The 27,966-nt window shown below is 37.9% G+C and overlaps 1 long non-coding RNA gene across 2 annotated transcripts in view; it reads left to right on the forward strand.

Annotated features, from left to right (window-relative positions):
- The window catches only part of LOC122554962 (uncharacterized), a 53,253-nt gene that overhangs the window by 17,959 nt on the left and 7,328 nt on the right, over positions 1–27,966 (forward strand). For both annotated transcript variants that reach the window (XR_006313123.2, XR_015758930.1), the window contains exon 2: positions 25,916–26,036. This is a non-coding gene — a long non-coding RNA (uncharacterized LOC122554962). The remainder of the gene's footprint in view (positions 1–25,915; positions 26,037–27,966) is intronic.

Raw genomic sequence — 27,966 nt, forward strand, 5'->3', positions numbered from 1 at the left:
TCAAGACTGAACTTTTAAGTTCCACAGTGCATTCCTTTATCTTCATTTATTTTCTTCAGTACATCTTCAGTAAATTTAATAATGTAGAGTTGTATATGGGGAGAGGAGGAAGAAAATGACTGAGCGATGCATATAATGTTGAAAGGGTTTCATATTCTTATTTTAAAAATGCATTAGAAGTTGATTCTTAACCCTTCAGCACTAAAATGAGCATTGCAAACATGATTTGAAACTTCTGTACATTTTAAGACTCTTTAGAGATTCATAAACTGATTTCTGTTTTACTTGTGGAATGCTGTAGGACCTATAGTTTTGATTGAGTTGAACTAAATACTATTCTGAGATCAGTTACATAATCACTTTAATGATACAGATTTCCTAAACACTACAATAAATAAAAATGTTTTATGATAATCAGACTGATGTGATCCTCAGTAAATCTTCCCTTCAGTTACATCCACAAATTTAATTAAAAATCTAGGAGGTTGGTAAATTTTGATCTATGCTCATACATGACCTAAATGTTTCGGCAATCTCAAAGTGGCGTGAATTTTTGGTGTGGCAAATTCACACAAAAAAAATGACACTAAAGTGGATAATGACAAAATGAAAAAGGTTTCCACATTGCAGTGTAGGTACTCCTTTGCAGCTAAGGTACACTGATCTATGCAAGTGACTTTACTTTGTAATTAACTACTATACAGATTTAGGAAATCTGTATAGTAGTTAATTACAAAGTAAAGTCACTTGCATAGATCAGTGTACCTTAGCTGCAAAGGAGTACCTACACTGCAATGTGGAAACCTTTTTCATTTTGTCATTATCCACTTTAGTGTCATTTTTTTTGTGTGAATTTGCCACACCAAAAATTCACGCCACTTTGAGATTGCCGAAACATTTAGGTCATGTATGAGCATAGATCAAAATTTACCAACCTCCTAGATTTTTAATTAAATTTGTGGATGTAACTGAAGGGAAGATTTACTGAGGATCACATCAGTCTGATTATCATAAAACATTTTTATTTATTGTAGTGTTAAGCATGTGTCGAACTAAAGGTCTAATTCAATTTTTTTTTTAAGTTGTAGCAGCAAATGAATTACACTTAATAATGATAAATGATTATTTTCAAACTGGAGGATGGTCAGGCATTGTTATTTTCCCCAAAGGTTAATGTTGAAAGCAGTGTTCTTTTAAAATGTGGAATTCACTTCGGAAATAGAATAAAGAATAAAATTAAGATTTGCCAATGGTCCCAAGCATTGAATTTAAAAAAAAAGCAAGGATGCAACAAATGAACTGTAATTGGACATAAGCTAGCAGAATGAACAGATGAGGGACAGATGGAATTTAATGCAGGGAAGTGTGAAATGCTGCAAACTGATTAGACAGGCAGTATAGATATAATGATGCACTTTTGAATAAGTTGGTGGAATGGAAACTGGGGACATGTGTACTAAGATATATCTATGAGGATAGCAGGGCATCTCAAAAAAGCAGTTAACATAGCATACGGAATCTTGGACTTCAGAAATAAAAGAATTGAGCACAAAAATAAGAGATTATGTTGAACATTTTTATAAACCACTGGTTAGACCTCCACTGGAATATTACTTCCAGTACACATTGTCAAAGTTGAAGAAAGACATTAGGGTCCTTGACAGGATGTAGACTTGATTTAACCAAGAGGATTCCAAAGGTGAAGATTTTAGCTACAAGGTTAGTTTGGAAAACTTTTTCATGTTCTCTTTCTTTTTTTAATTGGAGCAAGAGAGATTTGGGGGAGATTGATGTTGGTATACAAAATTTACATGTTTCGATAACAGTCAAGCTTTTGTTTTAAGGAAGAAAACCTGACCAGCAGACACATTGTAGAGTTTTGGGTCAGATGCAGGAACAGATGTGAGGAAGATTGTAGGAAGCAAGATTCATGTCACTACCAAGCAGGTGGAAGCAGAGATTTGTCAATCATTTTCAACAAAAAAAATGAAGGGACACCTGAGGAAATAAACATTCAGGGCTATGTGGATCGAGCAAAAGAGGTGAGATTGGCTGACATTTGCTCTACTAGCATGGTCTTGATGGGTTGAGTGGCCTCAGTTCATGTGATAAGAGACTCTAACTGTAAGCAGATTCCTTAGTTCACAGGTCTAAATTGAGTATTTCTTGACCTTCTAGATGCACTTTTAAAACTTTCATCATCTGACATATGTCATCTTGTTCATGCAATGTGACTTCAGTTTCTGTGTAGCAGACCTTAAACTGCTTAGTTGATACATTCATTGTCTGCTGTTACAGCTGATTTCAAAGTGATTGAGAAGGCAAGACCAACTAAGACTTATTACACCCTTTTTTTTTGCAATCATTTTTTTAGAAATTGAAAGAGGCTACTAACCAGTCAAATCAGAACTCTATCATTGGTATTTCTCTAATTCATATTGCCTGTGAACTTTTATTTGTATATTTGATTGGCAAAACACTTCTATGATTTTCAATCATTTATCTATGATAGCACTGAAAGCTGTTATGACTCAACTTTTATGTTGAAGTTTATGGTCCTCTCCAGTTTCTCTACTGTCACAACATTTCTTGATGTAATAAAAACAATTCATAATGAACCTGTGTATGAGAAACAAAGTTGTCCAAGCAGACAATAAAGGTAAATATTGTGAAAAATATAAATGGGGGGGGAGGGAATACAAAAAACTATATAATGGAGAGATATTGATCTTTGGACTGGTATGCAATAGTGTTCTTTGCTTTTTATTTCTTTACTTTCCTTTGCCAATTTTCTGCTTTTATTCCACCTGAAGGCATTGGTTTTGGGAAATTGTGAAGCATTACCCAACAAGCTGCAGCACCTTAGCCAAATGATCCCCTTTCATGCACGAGACTAGCCACCAACAATCCAAGAAGTGTTACTCAAATAGAAGAGATCAAGTTGAAGATATTTTCACCCCATTCATAGATGCCTAACAGCACATTTGTGATGAATGTGAACTTTCAGTATTCTTCCTTTTTGTTTTTCACCTTGGTACACTGAAACAAATGATAATGTCACTACTGTACTTGGCAGGAGGGGGAGGCCATCTTGCAAAACTGTTTTTGTATGCTTTTAACTTGTTTTGCACTCTTGAAACTGCAACTTTTTAATATTTGTACGAATACATTTTAGTAACTTTTCCCTACAGATTTGACTTGTTTCTTCTTAACGTTGTTCAATCTATTTTGACTTCTTTTGATTTTTAACTTTTTGAATTTACAAGCTATGTTTCTCCTCTTGCAAAGGTTTCAATGTTACTTGAAAGTGTAATTGCTAACAATCACCTGATACCAGCTGTTGGTTTTGATCTCTTGGATCAGCCAGTTAATCGAATTATTCTACAATATTTACCGTTTTTATTTCTATTCCATTTGGCAGTTAGGAAAAGATTCGGGCATGCCTGGCAACTAAAATATTTTGACAACTTTTTGAAAGTAACAATTAAGATCCTAGTTTTTTTTCTTTGTATTTGAATCAATTTTTAAGTTCTTTTGAAAGAATAATGTGGTGTGGATAGAGAAAAGCCTACTGATATACTATACTTAGATTTCCAGAAGACAACGTGCTACACAGTTATTGTGCAAAGCAGTAGCGTGTGATGTGGGGACATTGTACTAACATGGATGAAAAAATTCACAGACAGAAAACGGTATGCATTTTTGATTGGCAAGGTTCCATGGAATCTGTGGGATTTTTCACAATTTTAAGTCAACGACTGGATGAAGGGAGCAATGGTCGAGCAACTAAATTTGCAAATGAAAAAGATAGGAAGATATGCTGTGAAGACGACATAAGGAAATTGCAAATGGAAATAATGAGTATAATGAGAAATTTTTAAAATTCTTCCTGCTGAAATGAATAAAAGCTACTTATTATTTAGTGGAAAACGATTGCAGAGTGATCTTTAGTGTTTTGTTGCATGAGTTACATTGAGATTAACATGCAGGTATAATGTGTAATTAAATGCTAATAGAATAGTGCATTTTTATTAGAGGAATTGAACATAACTTTTATTTTTATGCAGGATATTGATGAGATCACATTTTGAATATCCTCTGTGGTTTTGTTGCCTTTATTTAATGAAGGTTGTAAATGCATTGGAAGCAATACCTGAAATGAGCGATTCGTGTTATGAGGAAAGGCCAAATGAACTGGGTTGGTTTTTTCCTGAGATTTAGTAAGGACTGAGTTAATTGAAGTTCATAAGCTTCTAAATGGACTTGCCAAGGTTCATGTGGAAACAATGTTTCTTGGGTGAGTACAGAGTTCAGGGCACAGTTTGAACATAGAAACCCATAAAATAGGAGTGGATGTAGGCTGTTCGACTTAGAGTCTGATGTGCCCTCCAATATCCTCAATGATCATCAAACTCAATACTCCAATTTATCTCTCTCTTCACACCCCCACCCCCACCTCCACTGCCTACCCTTTTGATCCCTTTAGTCATGATGTATGTGAGGCTTTCTTTTTATCAGGGCCTTTAGGGCAAAGGAGAAATGTTGAGTTAAATACATGAAATACACTTCAGAAACTGGTGGAGTTGGGTAGTGTCATTCGTTCCTCTAATAAAAATCTGTTTCCATTTTAAAAGTATTCCAAGGTTATCTGAGTAGATGGGAATGTGGAATTTGAAACACCAATCAGCCATAATCTGAACAAATGGCAGAACAGGCTCAAGGGACCAAACGACCTACTTCTGCTCTGAATTAATATAGATTTGTATGTTTTGTGGTTTGGATTTTTAAAAAATTAACCAGATATCGTAGCTTACATATATTATGACACTCAGAATTCCAGAAACAGCAGGTTGCTATCTCGATGAATGTCATGACAGGAATTTTTAAACTATTTTATGTACTTAAGATAGTGTAATTGCCTTAATTTTGCATTCACAAAGCTAAGGCTGCTCTACTGTGAATTTCTGAAAGTAAAAACACTGGTATGAAGGAAGATTTACCAGCAATATACAGTTGGCAAAATATATAGGATTACTTTTGTGGTAAATTAGTCAGGAGTAAAACCTTGACACTGCATGAGACTGATATGCAGAAGTGTGGCCTAACAGGTTTGAGAACTCCATGAGCTAGTTGTTAGCTTCACCTTCTGGAAACATGCATTTTAGGTGTCAACATATGTTTTTGGGCCACACTTTTTTCCTATCAAGGTTTTTTTTTCCCCCCAGTACTTAAATTCTTTCCTGTTTTCTGTGAAGGAACCATTTGCAAGTAGTCTGGCCTGGAAGGAGGAATTGAGCATAATACTAATGATTTGTACAGCTACTGTGCAAATTCTAGTGTTTCTGCATGAAAATGGTCAGTTTGATAGGTTTCAGTTTAGCACACTATTCTTAGCCTAAGATTCAGGAAGGAAGAAGACACAAATTTCATAAATCTGTCCTTTTTGCTGCTTTGAGATCACTTTTGCTATGTCCTGACATATTTTCAAACTACACTGCTTTCAAAATTGGCATCAGTGACACTCCATACCCAGTGTTGAATTTCTTCCCAGAGTGTAATTAAAAACTGAGAAAGTTATCTCGAGCTAATTCGACAAGTTGTTTTTCTGAAAAGTAGATGATAGGGAGGGGACAAATATGCTGTTATCAAGATTTAATGTTTAAGTTGTGACCTGAAGGTTTGATATTAAAGTTTTCTACTGAATAAAATTTTAAACAGGATAGCAAGTTTGAATATTAAATTCTGTTTACTGTGTATAGGGTTATTCAGTTCTATTGTCCAATGAGGTGGAGTTGCTGATGTCAGACTAGGGTGGACAAAAATAAAAATGTCACAACAGGTTTATTTGGAAGTACAAGCTTTTGGAGCATTTCTCCCTCGGGTAGCACACGGAAAGCTTGCAACCTGGTGTTGTAATTCAGTGAAATTGGTCTAGTCAGATCTTTCACTGGCTAATTTTTAATGAGATTCCAAATGCTCTGTTTTACTAAATTAGCTGCACACCTGAAATAAAATTAGAGTTGACCAGGTTTTTGGGGGGAATGGGTGGGTCTTTATGGCCCACCTGCTCCAGAGTTTTGTAACAAACATCTTCTGAACAGATTCATTAGAAAATAAATAGTCTTAAAGATCAGAGCCTACCACTAGAGGCCCTGTGCACAGTGATAGTGCCCCTACCTCTAACCCAGGACAGATGTGTGTAATGAAATATTTGAACCGGTTGATTTTAAAAACCTGGTCAACTCTAATATATATTCTTAAAAAAAAACAAAGTTTGTCTTTTGAGGGACTGGCATCTTTCAAACTTTTTGTAAAGCACAATATTATAGAATGCTGCTATTCATTGGAACTTCTGTCTCTACTGTTTTCCTGTTGTTGTAAGAGTACAACAGGTGCTAAGATGAGTTGGTTGAACAGTTTAGTTATTTGGTTTTTTTCTAAACAATCAGTGGTTATGCAGCTATCCAAGAGTGCACATTTGGTACAATTCAGTACTATTTAGAGCTCCAGCATTTTTCTTATGGGTCTTCATTTCTCATTTTGATAAGTATTGCAGAATGTTATAACTAATCTGTACAAGTTTTGAAGACTAACTTTTCCCCTTGATGGTACTCAATTGCAAGCAAACATTTTGCAATTTGAACTGCTCTAGTACTCATCAATTGTATATGAAGGCTATTAAAAGAACTTCATCTTCAACTGGAATTATTATGTTTGTCTGAGTATTAGATTTGTCAAGTAGTATAATGTTTCCACATTCTAAATATGGGGCCTGTAGTGTCCTGAATTCAGAGACTGTTATAGTTGATCGTGATGTTTTTGACTGCTTTTGCCTCCAAACATCCTTCGAGAAACAAATGTCAACTTCTATGGTAATCTTAAAATCCACAAGTATTTTTGTTTAGAATGTGGTTGTTGCTTATAGGTCAGCATTTACTATCCATTCCTAATTGTGTTGTAGGCGTGGAGGTTGTCATTGTTGAGCCATTTTAGTCCATGAGGTGGATATGCCAGGGTCTTATGAATGGCGTTCTAAGATTTTGGTCCAGCAACAGTAAAGGGACACTAACATAATTCCAAGTCAGAACGATGTGTGACTTGGTGCAGAAATAGTGATGTTCCCATGCACCTACTACGCTTTTTCTTTGCTTTTGATGTAGTGGGGATCACAGGGTTGGAAGGTGTTTGTGCAGTTCTGCATCTTGTAGAAAGTACATGGTCCTGCCATTTGCTTGTTTGAGGAAGGAAGACATGTTTAAGGTGATGAATGCTGTGCCAGTTTTGTTCTGGATGGCATTGAACTTCTAAGCAACACTGAAACTACCTTCATTCAGGCAAGTGGAGAATCTTTTCAATGTTAATTTTCTATATGGTTATCAAGGTTTTTAAATTTTGTTTTCAAACTGTCAACTATCTACAGAGTTCTTCAAATTCATTGAGTCACTTTCCTTATGAAATCACTAAGGACCGTACACTGGATCAGATGTGGTACTTTTGTTTTTAGAATGTTCTCTCTGCCATAAATCAACATCCTCTGCATGTATTAAACACGGTAGTCCACTTTCATTTGAAGTACCCAAGGATATTTTTGTTGCACTATGATTTGAAAATGAAACTTCAGCGTGTACGTTTTCACCCTTCTGAAGGATTTTTTTTCAGATCATCATCAATCTACCTATCTAATTCAGTTCAACCTTGATCGACTTGTGAATTGGTGATGACACTACTGGATTCTTTTGGTTTTGAATCAGCTTGACAAAGGGCAGTCTTATTTTGGGTTAGAAAAATAATTTGAGTTGTGATGACTATAAAGTGTAATTGCATGGTGATTGCATTTTCAAGGAAACATGCAATTACCACATCTAATGCATGAGGGAGCAGACCAAAATTTGTTGGGGTAGGTGGGAATGTGGAGTTGAGGTTAAAATCTGATCAGCCATGATCTCACTACAGAACAGACTTGAGGGGCCAAATATCTTGCTCCTCTTAATTCATATGATCAGTGTTGTGAGGTATGCATCTCAGGGTTGAACTACAGATGTTAGATCCCCTTTATATAACCACAATGTGGATGCCATTTCTTCAAGAACTTAGGATCTGAGCATGTCTCCATTTTTTAAAAAACTTCATTATTTACATAGGTTACCAAAACACCTATGTATTATTGATCCATAATTTCACCCCAACAGCTGTCATGTTATATCGTTATAACATCATATCAGGGAACTTTATGTCTGGCACGGTTTGAAAATTACTTTGGTGTTAACTTTGTTCATGGACTCGGCAAGCTAGTACTACTACAAATCTTGCCATTTTCAATAAAATTGTTTTAAGCCCAATTTTTACTAGCCCAGTTTGGCTGCAGGGCTTTAAAGTGCCTACAAACACACATTTTGCACAAGACAAAATCAGCAAAGCTAGCTATTCACAATAACAATAGACTGCAAATATTACTGAACCACAAAAAAAAGGCTATTATTCAGAAAGTGGTGTTTTAAATTGTGGAACGTTTTTTGATTTTTGTCCTCTTCGTTCTTCAATAGATGCCTTTTTATTCGTTCATATTGAAGACTTTCTGCATGATATTGAGGGTGGAGGATAGTACTGGAAGCAGGTTAACTAAGTTACTCACTGTTAAGAATTGATCAATTCAGTTCAGTGTCCAATGGACGGATAAACCTAATTTAAAACTTGTGAAACTCTATTATAGACTTGCTGAATCTTGCCAGGTGGTCTGTTGAAAATTGGAAGATTGTAATTAACTAATCAAATGCTGTAAAACTGTCGTTTACATTACAATTCCTGGTTTGTAGCAATATGCCAGATTTGGTCTTTGCATACAGAATTCTGTGGGAGACTGCAAAACTCATGAAATATATGCACATGTTGTATTAATTTGAAGGTTTGTTTTGCAGAAAAAAAAACTAGGTGCAAGACACCAAGTTGGCACTTTACTGCTAATTGATTTTAAAAAAATTTAGTCTTAAGCAAATAATTGGTACTTTTAAATGGGAAGGTAAGCTATATTTTGAAAATCTTCACCAAATAGAAATCAAATGTTTTTGGATGGATGTACCTGTTTGTGTTATATCTATGCAGTCTTAATTCAGGAGCACATTTTAACTTGAGTAATCTGCTCAATTTCCATTAGGATTAAGCTAAAAAAATCCTTTTTGTTTTGTATTAATTGCATTGCACAATGCAAATTTGTTAGATATTTAAATAGTTTAGAGGGTAAGTAACCAAATTTAAGTAGAGACTGTATGTACTTATTTGAAAGGTTTAACAATTGTTGAAAGTTGAGAACTGTGTAGTTGTAGGTTTATAACTGTCATCGCAACATCTTATTAATATTCTATATTTTTAAATATAGCTTGTTAAATACTCAACCAAAGTTATTTAACTTTTTGTTCTGTTTGAACCAAACCTCTATTATTTGGTGACATTATACCAAGCAGCTGTGCAGTGTTTTTAAGCTAGTGAAATAACAGTTTACGTTTTGCCAAGGGAAATTTCTACAAATGGTAGATGAGTATTGTTTTTTTTTTGCAAACTTTTGTTCTTTCTATTGAACAGAACAGTTCTTGATTGGGGGAGGGGTCTCATCCTGCCTTTCTTAAATTAAAGCATTTTGCATCTTGCTATTTTTAGTGTCTTAAATATTTAAAATGTTACTGCTTGCAGCATATGTTCAAAAATTCAGATTGTCAGTACTTATAGGATACCTAGTTGGATCTATGCCCTGTCGGTATGAAAGAAAGGGAAATGAATCTTATGTAATACAAAAAACTTGAATATCGAGTTTCATTAATATGAATACAATTTTGAATTACTGTTAGATTAAATTGTTTTAGATATTCATATAATTAAATTTCAGTTGTGTAATGTAAATATGGTGGCTGTTGGAATGTCTCTGGCTGTTTATTGTCTCAGTCTTTTGCTAGTTTGAGGGATGGGGGGCAGTGGGAGAACAGTATTAAATTGAAGGATATTAATCATTACATGCTGACCCTGACCTTGCTTCCATACAATTTTTGTGTTAAATCTTGATATCTGCAATTAAAATGAAATAATTTCTTTGTATACTCTATTCTAAGTCATTACTTTTTTTTAAGGAGAATGTTCTCCACACTGGTACCCCAACTTTGTAAAGATAAATTTTAAAGCTTGGTAAATAGTTTTTGCAATGCCTTCTGTGGTACTTTATTCTTTAAAGTTAATGTAGATTAGCACACTTTTTTTTTTCTGTTACGAAATCATTAGTTTCTGAACTTCAGTTAGTTATAGTTGTGCATGTTATTTAATTATTCTTGAATTATTTTAAATGGTTGAGGTTACACCTCTTCCCCTACAGCTTCCAATTTCCTAAAGTTGAATGGTAAGTTCTAACAGGGTTGGGGGGGGTGTGAGGGTAACTATACAATTCAAAAGTTTCTGTGAATTGTCCAGTTAATTATGTTAGTTTTGTTTAATATGATTTTTTAATGCTCTTATTATTTCGATAGATCTCCTAGCTTACACTTTTTTTAAAAAAAAAAGCTATATAGGTTTATATTAACTGAATATCATAGTTTGATCAGGGAAAAATGAAACTGCTTGTATTCAGCTTTTGTGACTGAAAAACTGAAAATGATAACACAAATACGTGGTCACCATTATGCTTTTCACTTCAGACAGAAAAATTTAAATCCAGTTTTTATGAAAGTTGTGGCATGAATTTGAGTGATGTTAATGTCTAACCAAAACAAAAATTACACTTCCCAAATCAAAATAAATTTTCAATTCTACTGTAATACAAATTTGTTCAGGTAAATTGTGTAATTTTGAATATTTTTAAAAGAAACTTCATTTCTTGAAAATGCCATTTGTTGACCTTGTAAACATCTGTGCAGTCTTCAATGAAATTTTAAAATTTTGCATGAATAAATCAGATTTGAAGTTACACTCTCTCGCTTGTTTATGTCTTGTTGCAGTGACTGAGATGCATATATTGACAGTTTAAATATAATCTGTTCTTCCTCGATTTGGGAATGACAGCTTTTGTAAGATGTTAACATTTTTCTTTAATAATCTTGTACATGCCACACAGCAAGCTGTAAAAGAAGAAAATGATAATTGACCGTTTTTGAGTCAGCTGTATTTTGATGCCAAGCATCTGATATTTTTCATGGTGTATAAAACCTGTAACTTTCAGGTTAAAAGGTTGCAGTTATCCAGAAATGGATTTCCTGCAAACTATTTTAAGTATATTTCATTTTTCTTTTTATGGCATTTGAAAAACAAACATTTAAGAATTAATATTTTAATGGCATACTTTTTCTTAAGGCCCATCTGTAACAGAACTAAATATTGAAGTACTTGAAATTCTACTTATTGGTTCATGAGATTTTATCGTTTATTCAGTTCAATATCAACAGCTTCAAATTTGAGTACATGTCTTACTCATATCCTGCAAAGGAAATCCTTTTTGGTATTCTTCAGCCTGAATATTATAAAATGTAAAAATAAAATATGTACTATTCTTATCTTTTCTCTGCCACTAATTGTCCCTCTTTCTTTTACCCCTCCTTTTCAACACCACCCACCCACATTCTTATTACAAATTTACTGAGAAAGATACGCCTTTTGGCAAGTCGCCATACAAGAATCTCCTTAAACTTTAATTTTGCATTGATATTACACAAGGCAGTGCTTATTTCTCGACTTTTGACATTATTTATAGGATTGGGGGTGTGTGTATGTGCTGTGAAAAGAATCAGAATCAGGTGTGCTTGAAAATAGTATGCAGTGCAAGATATGTCAGTGGGGAGCTGGCATGGCCTGGTCAGAGAGGCTTGGCAGTCGGTCTGTTTGTGCTTTGTTTCTGCGACATCTTGCTTTAATAAAGGTGACAATGGCTATGCTACTTTACTAATTGTTAGATCATAAGGATTCATCTGATATGCTGCTTAAAATGCTGGAAAATTCTGGCATATATTTCATGCAATATTACAAATGATTGGACAATCTTTTTATTCAAATGAGAAACTTTTCTGGTTTCCTTTTCACTGTTGCCAAAGTTTATTTTTCCATGCTCATTTTTCATTTATCTTATGACAGCATGTTTGTATATATTCAAAAGAACTACTTGAAATATAGCAATCAACCTATGAAAGGCAAAAGAACATTAAATTGTGGACATTTGATAGAACAGAAGCTTTTCAGTTTATTTTTGTTTGTACTTAACTGGGAAAAACCCATCTGTGCTCTTGAGATTTTGACTGCTCTTTTTTGAATTAAATTAGAAGGAAGTTGCTGATTGAAAAACAAAAATTAAATCATTTTGAGTATAAAATCCTTTGCATTCAGACTTGAAATTCAGTATCATTTTGTCTTAAATACAAAGGCCACTGATTTTTGTTTTTGTGAATGAATAATATTGAAAGAAATGAAATGCCATACTATGCATATTTTATTAAAACCCTAGTACACAATTGCTTCAGATTTATCTTTTAAGATCTTTTAGCATTTTGAATTTTGGGATCTTATCACACACAATTCTTCAACCCTGGGCTGCTATAGAAAGATATTCCTGTCTTGATTGCATTGACTTCAGTATCCTTTTTGATTTTGTTCTGAAGTTATTCTAGATATTTATCATTACATGTTTGTGCTATAATTAATCTGAGTTAAACCCAAGATGTGAAGTATTTAAATTTGTGTTTATTGTAAATTGCAAGTGTAATGGAAATTGTGATCATGGATGGTTGATAAAAATATAGTTGTAAGCTTCGGCAAACAATTGTACCACCTGAATGTACAAATATTTGCACATGGCAAAGTAGTAGTAGCAAAAAATGCCATTGAGTGGCCTAATTATGCACTGAGGCCTTTTATAAAGAAATGAATTTTGTATTAACTCAGAATTATGATAACACTATCAGAACACAATGAAAATACGTAGGTTCTGAATTCAGCTACCTACTTTCCAATGACTAAGCACAGTGCGTTTGCTACTGAGATTTAATTATTTTGCCAGTATTACAACCAGCATTCTGATTTGAGCAGTGGCATGTCCAGCAGTAAGTTAGTTAATACTTTGAAAAACCTATTCAGTTTATGCTTTTGGACTGTCTTTCTCTGACACCAGAAGCTAATAAATATGAAAATCGTACAATTTACAGAATTTGTGCAAGATGAGAGTAAAGGATTTACAGGAGAATTTGAAAGCAGCTTGTGAAATCCCAACGATGAGCCACACTGACTCAAGTGGGCCTTTGTATGATTTGCAAGAGCACCTGGAAATGTAGTCAATGGTGAAGTTTTTGTTTGTTTTATGGGCATGTGGCACCTGATAGCATTGAAATTCTTATTTAAATTATTCTATACTGGAAGTATTTGAAGAGATTTACTGGGTTGCACAGGTATGTGTTTTTAAAATTCTGTTTGATGTATGAAGTATGGATCTTTTTAAACATTGTCAACCACACCCTTAAAACCACTGCTTGACTTGATTTGCCTAGGAAAACAACAGGAATTATTGCGAAGTCTGAAGGGATAAAAATATAATGGAAGGTCCTCTTTCTTTTAATAAAGAATATACTAAAATTTTAACAGGGATATAAATGTTACTGAATTGTGACACAATCCCAGTTGCTAGAAATTGAGGTGTTTGGAGGCTTACTTCAGCTGAAAGCTTATTTGAAGTGAGTAATTGTAAAGAAATTAATGACAGGAGATGCCCACAAGCCCCATTCTTGATCTCATTGTTACTGCCATCCTGTACATTGAGACTGGGTTTAGAATACTACTTCCGGTTAAAAACTGCAATGTTGATTATTCTTAAACTTTAGAATTTGCTTCCTCAATTTTGTGCTTGCTGTTGACTTAATTTTTTAACACTATCGTGAAAAAGAAGCTATATATGATGTTGGCTGAATTTGGACAGAAAAGTAGAAGCAGTATGGTGTTTTCCTGCCAGGTGCCAGTATCTTAACAAAATGCCGCCTACTTTACATGTCCCCTCAAATTGTTCATCCATAAAGCAAAACTCCTTAAGAAATATGTGGCTTGCAATCAAAAATTGTTTATCTGCAGTGGCAACTGATCCAAAGTTAATAGGAGAAGAGATGCTTTAGTTTTTTTTACTATGCCTAATGCCACTTATCAGTTTCTTTGTCAAAAGTTTTTTCTGAATTAAAATCAAAAACACTTCTTTTTTTTGTCTCTTATTCTAGAAAGTATCTGGTATTTAGTATTTGTAAAATATTTTCACGTGCTGTTTTTGTCCCCTCCAAATGTCCCTTCCCTTCCTCCTCTGTGCAACCCCCCCACCCCACCCCCGTGCTGTTAAATGCTAGCAGACTTGGGAAATGTAGTAAAAGATTTGTAATGGATAAAAATATCAAGCTACAATACAAGGAGCTATATTCAGGAAAAGAACTGAAGGGTAAGGGTGTACTTTGTCATTACAGTAACCCATGGATCTAAGATTTTTTTAAACAACCTCCTGACTTTAAAGTGACTCTTAGGATTTGTGTACTACACAGGTTGGACTAGCTTTTTTTTTGAGGCCAGACTAAGATCACATTTAGAACTCCAAAGAAAATGTGTTGCTCCTGTGTGGCACCTGATAGCACTGAAATTCTTATTTAAATTATTCTATACTGGAAGTATTTGAAGAGATTTACTGGGTTGCACAGGTATGTGTTTTTAAAATTCTGTTTTGATGTATGAAGTATGGATCTTCTTAAACATTGGTTTAAACATTGTGTGTATCAGTGAAATATGTTTTCAATTAAGTTAGACACATTTGAGCAATGTATTTTTCTTAAAATCCTATTGAAATGTGATCTGGAGAACAAGCTACTGAATATGGTTCAAAAATGTAATTGATCAGGTGAAGTTTGTCTTGAGATTGTTGTCCAATTTATCTGCCTTGTAGTATAGACTGGCAATTCTCTGCAGAGTTGCTGAATGGACCCCTGTGCAAGAGCAAGAGATCAGCTTCAATTTGACTCTCTCCTTTTGAGTGCCAGTTAAATGAGGAATTATTATGGCTTTAGGAAAATCTGACCTTTTCAAAATCTGATTTCCTAGCTTAACTAGGAAAGAAAAAGCTGAAAGCAAGTTTAGAACAGAACTTTCATCCCTCCTGAATTTAGCTATTTCATTGACTTTAAAGTCCATTGTATAAAGCAAGTTGGCACTTAGCAATGTAGAGTGGAGACTGGATGAACTAGATTTTAGAGGAGAAAGTGAGGTCTGCAGATGCTGGAGATCAGAGCTGAAAATGTGTTGCTGGAAAAGTGCAGCAGGTCAGGCAGCATCCAGGGAACGTCGATTCTCCTGTTCCCTGAACTAGATTTTAGCCAGCAGTAGAATTTAGGGATTGTTTTAAAGGAAAGAAATTGAGGTTATTACAGAGCAATCTTATGGGGAAAACCACAAGTTGGGCCCATGTTGCTGAAGGTGCAGCCACCTGTGGAAGTGCAGTTAAAGTCAAGCGATCAGAAGGACCAGAGATTAGAGAGATGGAAGGATTTGGAAAGGAGGATGAGAAATTTCAATCATGTCTGTGCTTAACTGAGTGCCACTATAGATCTTCGTGCAGTGTTTATAGATTTGTTGGCAGTGCTTGGTGCAAGGTTGGACACAGGAAGCAAGATTTTAGACAACCTCTTAGTTATTGAGAATAGTCAAGATGAGGTAAGCAACACTTGAGCAGACAGGATGGTGCAGATATGTGCTTGAAACTCCTTACAGGATCAAATCTGACACAGTAACTGCAAACACTAGTTCAACATCAAACTGTTGCCAGGAAGAGAAATTGAGTCAGTGGCTAGAGAACATTGGTTTTGGTCTTTTTGATATTTAGTCGGAGAAAATTCCTGGCAGCGGATGTTGCAGAAACTATCTGATCATTTTAGACATTGGTTTTCAACATGTATACTGATGCAGTACTTCACTAGCACTCCTCTAAACACTCCAATGTGTGTTAGGATCATTTTGAGGGACAACATGCAGATAAGATACAGGAAGGATCCATGAGGGATCCCAGATGTAACAATCCATGAAGAGGAAGGAAATCATTTTATGATACTATTGCAACAATTAAAAATTGATGTTTTCTCTTAGCTACAATATGGTCCATGTGATGCAAGTGGTGCATCAGTAACGTCAACTTTATGGAATCAACAAATAACTATGTATTTGTTTGTATGCATCAAATGTTTTGTACCATACTTTACACCAAAAGTCTTGTGGTTTAATTGAAAGCAAGTAATTTTGAGGGATTGACATGATTTGGACACAAAGCCGTTTCAATGGGATCATCTGGCTGAGTCAGAATAGATCCGGATGGATTGAGTCATCCACTGTTATATCGTGTAGATCTTCCTTGTTATCATTGACCGTAGTAATGGCATCGTTCCACGAGTAATCCTTCTACGGTCAAGTAAATTTAATATACTGCATTTTGGGTTTTTTAACTGTTATAAGTGCCTTCATACATCCATTGGAATTGTGTTGCTATTGAAGATACTCATTCACTTTTGTTCGTGAATTATTTTTGCCTTTCCACATCTTTTTGGATATTATCCTTGAGGTTTATACATAATCGTGTCTGAGAGTTGAACATCACTCGAGCACTTGGAATAGCTTCCATGCCAGCATTAGTTGATCTAACAACACTGGTTATATTGTTGACAAGATTAATCTTTAATCTTTAACTTATCACAAATAAGCAAATTAATTTACATTGTCCACCTGGTCTCCAATTCCATGTTTCTTTTTTCATATATTCAACTTCTTTCTTCCATCCAGTCTTGAGAATAGATGGTTATGGCTTGCTGGAAACTCTTCTGGGAAAGGTTTGCATTTGAATGTCACCAATTTTAATTTTTGGCTATTCCCCATATAGAATAGAACTACTATGAACACAGCCCAGGCAACTTGTCATGGTTGTCAGCAATGATCAGTCAATAGGATCAGCAAGTTGCTAAACAGCACAATGTCACATCTAAATTGTGCTTGGCTGATGCAGCAAACATGCTTATTGTCCTGAATCCAAATGGCCATGCCTCAGGAGTGGTAAAGTCCAGGTGACCTGTTGTCAATCAGGAGATGTCACCACATTCTGCCATCCAACCTCTGTTCAGGAGTTTAGACATTGCCAATTAGCCACTTGGGTTCAGGGTCAAGGGTTCTGTATCATTACATCATGGGATTGAGTCATGGTCAGTCCTACAAGTTTAGTCCAAATAGTGGTGGTGGGTGGGGGAGGAAGAGTTAATGGTAAGTCAGCTGAGCAGCTGCAAAATGATCAATCAGGCGTCTGGTCACTGTAAATAAAGGGCTGAGTGGGAACAAATGGAAGTTCAAACCTGATGGTGTCAAAAAGGAATATGTTTTGAGAGGGTGGGTCACCTACATTGACAGCTCTTAACAAAGTGGATTGCAGTCTATGTAGCCTTCCATCAATTCTCATGTGAATCTCAAATATACAACAGATATTTTAAAAATGGCTGCCATAAAGCTGGAGTGGCATAATTGACTTATTTTCCTAAATCTCCTGGGTTTTTTAAAAACTAATTAGTACAAAATGCAGTTAATAAATAGAAAGCAGCAGTTCACAAATTCCCTATATAAAGGGAATAGGGCAGCAAAGCCAAACCCCACCATTCAACCAATTTTCAGGGAGATGAGCACAAACCTCAAATCCTACTTCTCATTCATCACAAACATAACAGTAACAAACATAGGCAAGACAGTGCTTGAACAAAGACCAAATACAGCTGTAAAAAATACACCTGGCAGTAGTCACCCTTCAAGTCTCTGGCTGCCCTGCATACTAACTGACCCTCTCCAGACCTGCTTTCCTCCAGGCTGATTGTCGACCACCCAGCTCTGTCACCCACATGCTGACCAGACTACACGGGGCCACTTTCCTACGAACTGGTTGTTGGCCTTCTGGTCTCTGGCTGCCCTGCGTTCTGACTGACCCTCCCCAGCCCACTTTCCTCTGGGACAGACATCTGCCACTGACTCCCTGCGTACAAACCAAACCACTCCCGACCTGCTTTCCTACAGTGCCTTCCAGTGCACAGCCACGCATACTGACTGACCCTTTCTCCTGGCCAGCTGACTAGCCATCGGCTGACTGGCTCCCAGCGTACTGACTGGTCAGCCTTCTACAGCCTGCCATAGGCTGCCTGACTCGGCCTCCCCGCATACTAACTGGCCTGCCCTATACCGGCTTTCCTGAGAAGACGCCATCAGTTGCCTGGCCCCACCTGTCCTATGTACTGACCAGGCTCCTCCCAGGTTGCTTTCCTCCAGGCCGGTCATCAGCCCTCTGGCCCACAGCCAGCCCACATACTGGTTGCCCCTCCCTTGACCAGGTTTCCTACGAACACACTCTGCTGCCTCGCCCTCAGCTGCCTTGTGTACCCCCCCTCTTTTCCCCTCAACCCCCAGCCTGTTTCCCCCCAGGCTAGTCATTGACCCTTCAGCTGCCAGCCACCCCACTAACTGACTAGCCCACTCTGGCCCCCATTGAAACACTATTACAAAACCCACATAGAATTCACAAAATCCTCAATGCAGGTCCACGTCTGAAAGCAAGCATTCAGTCTTCAGAGGCTTGGTACATCCAAAGGAACACAGTACATTGTAAAGGTGCAGTTAACTCTCAGGGGTTTGATCCACTCCAGGATGTGGTACCTCAACCTGCAGTTGGCTTGCTTCCTCTTGCTTGAATTTGGTGGAGCTGTACGTTTAGGATTCCTTTGTTTGTGGCATAGGGGATCCTAGATACCCTGATTGCTCGCATCAAACCAGCCATCTCTCTGGAGCTCACCTACAAGGCAAACAGGAAATGATTTTTGGCCTGGAGGTGAAGGTTAAACAAAGACCACCCATTTTCTGTCATCAAGCTGCTCTCTAAATGACACCAGCATGTGTGCATGCACAAGGCCAAGCTACAAACAGCTTGGTGAATGCATCCATGGAATGAGAGAATGGACCCCAGACTAAACATCCAGAAACTACCTATTCTCTACCTGCCATTCACACTTGCCCTAGAATGCTCAAACTGGCAAAGAAGCTGACACCAGCCACTGTGTTGTCACCGTGTGGAGGCCAAGCGGAAGCTGCAGAAAAAGCACCGAATCCACAACATCCAATCAATCTTGTCAAACACAACCTTCCCCAACATTCCAGATAGTGAAGAAGGGTCACCTGAAACGATAACTGATTTCTCATCAGATGCTGCCAGACTTGCTGAGCTTTTCCAGCATTACTTCTGTTTTTGTTGCTGATTTGCAATATCCGTTCTTCTGGGTTTATGCTTGTTTAAGCCATTGTTTCATCTCAAGTTCTGAGAGTACTTGAGCTTGTATTTTAAGATGCCTTAATATTCAGCCTAGTGTCACTCAACAGTGCAAACAAGTTATCCACAAGTAACAAGCATATCCTGCCTTTATGCTGAATAGTTTAAGTGAGATTGCCCAGTCATTGCTTAAATATCTCATTGAATACTTTTAGGCTTGCCCAAGAATGTATTTACTTCAAAGATTGTTGAAGGTAGGTGGAAATGTGTAACTCTCAGCACAAATAGATTAGCGTGATCCTATTGAATGCTGGAGCAGGCTCAAGGGGGTGAAGGAGCAAAAGTAGCCCCATGTCAGTATTACTATTGACAATCTTCTCGTCCTCTTGTGAACCACAATATCTACTGACAATCAGATAAATAACTGATTTATTTTTTGTAATGGATCAAGAGAAGCGCTTTTTGACTCCAACTGCAGTATTTATAATATCCACTTGACAAAAGTCTGGTTTTGCACTGTGGTAGATGCCTCCCTTCAAATCAGCAAAAAGTGCCTTGTCTAAATTACTCTGAATATTTTAAGTCAACCTTCTGACTGTAGTTTTTCTCTTTAGAGTGGTCCAACATTTGCAGTTTCCTGATTTTTAAATAATGAAAATATGTAATAAACAAAAATGAAGCTTTAAAGTGATGATGTGGGTGTACTGTACCTCTTTCTTTTAAGAAAGTTCAAAGCTAGTCGAACTACCAGGCAGCACCAAGTGTTCTCATGATTCAATATATTATGTGGTCCAGCAGTTAGGGTAGCTGGTTGTCTGGTGACAAAAACAGATTCAAATTAGGCCAATCAATTTAAATTTATACCCCAAAAAAGAAGCAAACTCCAATCCAGTCTGAATTTAGTATATTGAAATCTTAAAAGTCAATGACACAATCCAATGCTTTGGGCGTATAAGACCGAGCAAAATTAAACAGATGAGAGAAGAACTGCCAAGCCATTAACATGTAAAGTCTGCCCAAGAAATAGCTGTGTTAAAGGTACCTGTATCAATCAGTAACTTGTGAAGCAGAATTGCCAAGAAGAAGAAAAGATAGGAATACAGAGAAGAACCAAAAGCTGCCTGGTTTTGAGAGAAGTTTTGTTTTGTAAATCTTAATCGGGATTTTTATCAGACCAGTATTGTAGAGGGGAAAGTAAAAGGGGTGAGAGGAAGGAGTTGTAAATAGCTAATTACTTCTCGATTATACTTTAAGAAATAAAGTTAAGTTTTACTTTAAATAGTTCTAGACCTCTCATTTTCAGAATACTGCACAGGATAAATCTTGTGTTGCTGGTTTAAATTAAGCAGGAGGGTTTACCTCTTGTCGTAACAAAGTGCTGTCAAAATACTATGTTTTGGTAAGTGAGCTTCTAAGTGAGCAGTTTTCCATGTCTTCAGGAATATTTATTCCTATTTGATTCTATAGGCATCGGTTTAAATCTATACAATGCTAAAACTGTTTACTGATTTCTTGTTAGTCCCCACCTTTTAGAATTAAATAAAAAAACATGCCAAACTCTCTCTAATTTTGTAGGGCACCCTCATTGGAATGAGCTGCCAGTGGGAGTGGAGGAGGCTGGTACAATTAGAACATTTTAAAGGCACTTGCATCGTTATATGAACAGGAATGGTTTCGAGGGGTATGGCCAAATGCTTGCAAATGGCGCTAGATTAATTTAGGATATCTGATCGGCATGGACGAGTTGAACCAGAGGATCTGTTTCCATGCTGCACATCTGACTCTAAAATGTGAGGTGGTGCACTTTGGCCAGAAGAATACTGAAAGACAGTCTAAAATGGCAGTTACAGTTCTAAAGAGGATGCACAAATAACCGAGGTGCAAATGTGCACAATGCAGTACAGGTGGAGAAAGTACTTAATAAAACATTAGTGTTCTGTACTTTATTAATAGGGGCATAAAGTAAAACAGTGGGGAAGTATGTTGAAGTTGTACAAGATGCTTGTATTAGACCTCAGCTGGACTATTTGTGTACAGTTGTGGGAATCACGTCGGTAAGATATATATAGGTAAGCTATAAATGCATTGAGGGACATACATAAGCAATATGCAAGAATGTTTCCAGGACTGAAATTTCAGTTATGAAGGTAAACTGAAGATGTTGGGACTGTCCTCCTCCTCCAGAGGAGATTTGGAGGTTTTAAAAATAGTGGGCTAGATTGACTAAAGAAGGAGAAACTGTTCCCACTTTTTTTTTTTAAGAAAGGCATAGATTTTAGAGTGATGTACAAAAGAAGCAAGTGTGCTCTGAGAAAAGCTTTTTCCATACTCTTAACTACTTATTGTCTAAATGCCCTGCCTAGAAAAGTAGAGACCGGATGAATTCAAGAGGATATTGGATGACTTATTTGATTTGAAATTTGTGCAGGGATATGGGGGAGGGGGGGGCAGTGGTTTGGAAAAGACCAGAGATGTTTGCTGGACAGGAGAGCAGGCTGAATGGCCTCCTGTGCTGTAATGATACTGTGAAGAAGACAGCTCATCACCACCCCTTTGGACAATGAGGGGTGAGTAATAAATGCAGGCATAGTCACCAACGCCAACATCCGAAGAATGAATGTTAAGAAAAATAAATTCTTTCACCTCCATCTGCAATGAGCTTTGCATCCTAATGGGAGCGAGCATCACCGAAGATGTTGCAATTTCCCATATCCCAAACTCCTTATCAACATGCCTTTTGCAGATTTGAAGTAGAAATTATTTGTCATGACTCTAAATGCTTGCATAATATCTAAGACAAATATTAAGGCTTTTCGAGCTAGGGGCCAGATGATCCTGTCAAAACAACTATCCATAAATATGAGTCCAATGATAATGTGAACAACTTTTTAACCAAAAAAGCCAAAATTAATGGATCTTAGAAAAGCAACTTTTTCTTGTTTTAAAGGCACTACCTGTGCACAAATGAAGACTTCTGCTCTGAAAAAAACTAAATATGAATCTTCTGTCAACTTTCACAATTTTTGTTGATTTGAAAGCTCCAGTTCTGACCTTGCGTTCTTACTTTACAGTTCCCTTTATCCCAACTACTAGGGACTTTATTTGCATTTCCTGCTTTACCCTGGCTCCCAAACTTGTTGCCGCTCTTCTAGTCTCCTTCAGCCCCTCTTCTCCCCAACTCCCATTTTTGCCTTTTTCTTCAGACCATTAAAGTATCCAAGAGTCTGTTCCCACCCACTAGTTTAGCTGCTAATCTCTTCTGGTTAACATTGAAACCTTAGGTGCCATCTAGTGGAATATGTTGATAAGTACAGGTACGCCTGGGAGTCCAGCTGATCAACTTCTGCCACCAGATGGAGCCTGGTCAGCTTAAAACTGCAGTGAATGAGTGATCTGCAATATTTTTGATTTAAATTTTAGAAGTTGTGTCTTAACTTTACCAACTTTTTTGCTAACACATATCCTTAACCATACTATACTTTTTTACTTTGCAAGATATTTCCGCTAGGAATGTGTGGTACTTCCAATTTACAGACTGGAAAATTCAAGTATGGCCAAATGTAACCTAGATGAGTTTGTACAATATCTTCAGGATAGTTTTTTGCACAACATTAGATTTAGTACTTTGCTTTGTGGCTGGCTTCAGAACATGCTGTATGAGGTAAGACCATAAGATAAAGGGACAGAAATTAGGCCATTCAGCCCATCAAGTCTGTTCCACCATTCAGTCATGGCTGATGGGTTTCCCAATCCCACTTTCCCACTTTCTCCCCGTAACCTGTTGATTCCCTTGGCAATCAAGAATCTATCTATCTCTGCCTTACATATACTCAATGACCTGGCCTCCATCGCCTTCTGTGGCAATGACCTCCACAGATTCACCACTTCTCTGTCTAAAGTTTCTCATCTCTGTTCTAAAGGGTTTTCCCTTTACTCTACTCTAAGGCTATGCCCTTGGGGCCCCTCTCCTGCCAATGGCAACACCTTCTCAACATCCACTCTGTCTAGGTCATTCAGTATTCTGTAAGCTTCAATCAGATATTTCCCCCTGTCCCCATCCTTCTAAACCCCAAGTATAGTGCCAGAGTCCTCCTATGTTAAATCTTTCATTCCTGGGCTTATTCTTGTGTATCTCCCCTGAGCTGCTCCAGGACCATTACATCCTTCCTGAGGTATAGGGCCCCAAAAGTGCTCCCCATACTGAGGTTTGACCAGAGCCTTATAATGCCTTAGGTTGCTAAAACCTGGAGTAAACCCCCCCCCCCCAACTCCGCACAGCTAATTTAAACTAGCAACAGAAAAAAATTCACCTTATGCTGTAATCTGTGAAAATTTGCGAGGCAAAGAACTACTCTAAAAATCACTACAGTGTATTTTTAAAGTAAAAATTAACAACTTTATTTTTTTAGGTCTAACAGAGTATCAACTAACAACTATTTACAACTCATTTACCTAAACCTATCTACCACCTTCCCCTTGACAATACTGGTCGGATAAAACGCCCAGTTAAGATTTACCAAAAAATTCATATTTCAACCAGCCAGCTGTCAAATCTTCTCTTTGTATCTTCCTCTGTAGATTTGCTCTCCAGGTCGGTGTCTGTCTTTTTCTATGCAACCTCTTTCTCTAGACAGGTACCCCTTGGACTTTTTGCTCATAGCCTACATCTGTTGCTCTTTTAGCAGTTCTCCAACTATTCAATTTTTCCTGGTCTTGTATCCCAAACCATTGGTCCGTTTCATTGGTTTTTATATTGTCAAAATGCCAAATTCAAACTTGATTGGAGTTTAGTATCTTGGGGCATAATTTAAACTGGTCAAATTTGAATTTGTTGTTTTTGTCTTATAGTAACCCAGGTGCTGCTAAGCTACTGGACCAAATGTTACATTGTAAATTCTCCAGCATTCTGTGTGCTTGCTAAGTCCTTCAACTCTCTTAAAGGTATAATGCCCCTTACACCTTCATAACAGAAGTACATCCCTGCTTTTATGGTCCAGTCCTCTCGAGATAAATGACAACATTGTAGTTGCCTTCCTAACTACCAAGGAGGAGGCCCCAAAGGAAACTTCCATATCCGCCACAGATTCACCTGTACCTCCACACATATCATCTATTGCATCCTTTGCACCCGATGTGGCCTCCTCTATATTGGGGAGACAGGCCGCCTACTTGCTGAGCGTTTCAGAGAACACCTCTGGGACACCCGGACCAACCAACCCAACCACCTTGTAGCTCAACATTTCAATTCCCCCTCCCACTCCACCAAGGATATGCAGGTCTTTGGACTCCTCCATCGTCAGACCACAGCGAAACGACGGTTGGAGGAAGAACGCCTCATCTTCCGGCTAGGAACCCTCCAACCACAAGGGATGAACTCGGATTTCACCAGTTTCCTCATTTCCCCTCCCCCCAGCCTGTCTCAGTCAAATCCATCAAATTCAGCACCACCTTCCTAACCTGCAATCTTCTTCCCGACCTCTCCGCCCCCACCCCAGTCTGACCTATCACCCTCACCTTGACCTCTTTCCACCTATCACATTTCCGACGCCCCTCCCCCAAGTCCCTCCTCCCTATCTTTTATCTTAGCCTGCTGGACCAACTTTCCTCATTCCTGAAGAAGGGCTAATGCCCGAAACGTCGATTCTCCTGTTCCCTAGATGCTGCCTGACCTGCTGTGCTTTTCCAGCAACACATTTCCATTCCTAACTACCAACTCAACCTACAAGTTTACCTAAAGAGAATCCTGGACTAAACACTCAAGTCTCTTTACACTTCAGATTTCTGAATTTTCTCCCCATTTAGAAAATATTCTATACCTTTATTCTTCCTACCGCAGTGCATGACCTCACACTTTCCCACATTATTTTTCATCTGCCACTTATTGCCCACTTTCCTAAACTGTGTATATTGTTCTGCTGCCTCAATACTACCTACTAAATTGATTCTGTATATTTCTTTGCATGCTTAGATTATCAAGCAAATGGTGTCCAGTAGCAGAATAACATCTAATGTTGGGCAAAATTGCAAGTTTCTCAAGTGGACGAACAGATGATATGGTTGTATCTTGTTGCAAACAACACAAGGCATAGGCTGTTTGATTAAATGTCGAGGACTGACAGATTGCATAGGCTACAATCCTGACATCACACCAGCACTAAAATGTGAATTAATGTCTGTCTTTTGTGTAATTGTCTGTCTTTGTCAATATTACCCACTTGTGTGATAAGCAGACTGTTCTTTGGCTTGACAACATTCTGTTAATGGCAAAACCATTCCTCCTCCTACATAGTAGCACGAAACCGGTAGCTTCACTCATTAATCAAACTTGTAGATAATGTTTCCGTTCCAGGGTAATTGCAAGTAAACTGGGCACCTTTCTTCATGATGATGGTTGGCAACTGGACTCTGATTTTTTTTCTTAAAAAAAACAGCACTTTCTTCTTGTGTAGTATATTTGATCTTGCCCCTTCAATTCATATTCTTGTGATTTTGTCCTGATGAGTGCAAATCAAAAAGCTTTGCCAAAATTGAATTTTTTTCTCCAACGGGGGTATTCTGTTTTGCAATTAAAAGAAACTTTTCTGTTTATTCCTTTGTTTCCTCTAGCACAACTGACACTTTTAGCTCCGTCATGAGGATGAGGTCCTCCTGCTCACTAACTGGAGGGGCAGATTGCTTTGCTGTGCTCTGGATTTGTCCATGATTGTTGAGTCAAAAGTTTGAGTTGGTGAGTAGGATGAAAGTACCTCCTTTTGGTCTTTGGTATAATTGCTTCAGTTTTAGACAATGTATTAATACTGTAAAGCATGCCAGGCTTCATGCTTCTAGTGTTTATACGTAGAGGTAAATGACATTTAAAGTGACTTTAAAGTGCACTCCCCCACCCAATTCTTAAGCAGAAGCTTTTTTTTAACTTTTTTTTATTGTTTTCTATTTTGAAATAGGCCATCCCCCTCAACAATAAGCATACCATTTTGGATACCGTTGTGGGGGGGACCTATTGGGGAAACCCTCAGTGGCCAGGTCTCTGGCACTGAGCTTAGCTCTGGCTCAGAAGGGAAGGGGGGGAGAATAAGAGAGTGATAGTAATAGGAGATTCAATGGTTAGAGGAACAGACAGGAGATTCTGTGGTCATGATCAATACTCCCGGATGGTCTTTGGCTCCCAGGTGCCAGGATCAGGGATGTTTGAGAGTCTACAGGATTCTTAAGAGGGAGGGACAGCAGCCAGAAGTCATGGTACACATTGGTAACAATGACCTAGCTAGGGAAAAGATGAGGACCTGAAAAGCCATTATAGGGAGTTAGATTGGAAGCTAAAGGCAGGATGGGCAGACTGGTCATCTTAGGATTGCTACCAGTGCCTCGGGCTAGTAGGGTGAGGAATAGAGAGCAAGTGCTGATGAATATGTGGCTACAGGGCTTGTGTAGGAGGGAGGGTTTCAGATATGTGCATCATTGGGATACCTTCTGTGGAAGATCAGACGTGTCCAAGAAGGAAGGGTTGCACCTGAACTGGAGGGGTACCCATATCTTAGGTGGGAGTTTTGCTAGTGCTCTTTGGGAGGGTTTAAACTAGTTTGACGGGGGCATGGGAACTGGAACTATGGATCAGAGGCTGGAGTAGCCGGTGAACAGCCAGGAGCAGTGTGCAGAGAGTCTGAGCATAGACAGTTGATAGAGTAAAATTACAGTCCGTGTGATGGGTTCAAGTGTCAGGAATAAGGGTGATGACCTTAGAGCATGGGTCAGTACTTGGGACTATGATGTTGTGGCCATTATGGAGACTTGGCTTTCATGGGCAAGAATGATTGTTGGATGTTACAGGATTTTGGTGTTTTGAAAGGAATTGGGGGGGAGGGGTGTGATGGGGGTAAAAGAGGTGAGGAAGTAGCATTACTCATCAGGGATAGTAGCACAGCTACAGGAAAGGGACAGTCACTTTTTTAATAGGGAGTTTTCTGCAGACCCCCCCTCCCCAGTAGCAAGAGATATGGAGGAGCATGTTTTGGAAAAGTGCAGAAATAACCGGGTTGTCATCATTGGGGACTTTTTACTTCCCTAATATTGATTGAAACCTCCGTCGTTTGGATGGAGCAGTTTTTGTCAGGTGGCCAGAACTGATTACTGACTGTCTAGATAGACAGACTGACTAGAGGGGAGGCCATATTGGGTTTGGCAGCGAACCAGGAAGGTGTCAGATCTCTCTTGGTAGGAGAGCATTTTGGTGATAGTGATCCCAACTCACTGACCTTTATTATAGTTGTGGAGAAAGATAGGAGGAGATGGTAATGGAAAGTATTTAATTGGGGGAGGGGGAGTTATAATGTTATTAAGCAGGAACTGGGGCACCGAAATTCGGAACAGATGTTCTCAGGAAAATGCACAACAGAATGTGGTTAGGGAGCAATTGCTGATAGTGCTGGATAAGTATGTCCCACTGAGGCAAGGAAGGGATGGTAGGGTGAAGGACCTTGGTTAAGAGACCTTGGACTGTAGGTTCATAGTTCCTTGAAAGTAGAGTCGCAGGTAGATAGGATAGCAAAGAAGGCATTTAATATGCTTTCCTTTTTTGGTCATCATTGAGTATAGGAGTTGGGAGGTCATGTTGCGGTTGTACAGGACTTTGGTTAGGCCACCTTTGGAATATTGTGTGC

This window comes from Chiloscyllium plagiosum, unplaced genomic scaffold (genome assembly GCF_037043375.1).
Source record: "Chiloscyllium plagiosum isolate Xiang-an unplaced genomic scaffold, Cpla_swu_hap1 HiC_scaffold_12, whole genome shotgun sequence".
Taxonomy (NCBI): Eukaryota; Metazoa; Chordata; class Chondrichthyes; order Orectolobiformes; family Hemiscylliidae; genus Chiloscyllium; species Chiloscyllium plagiosum.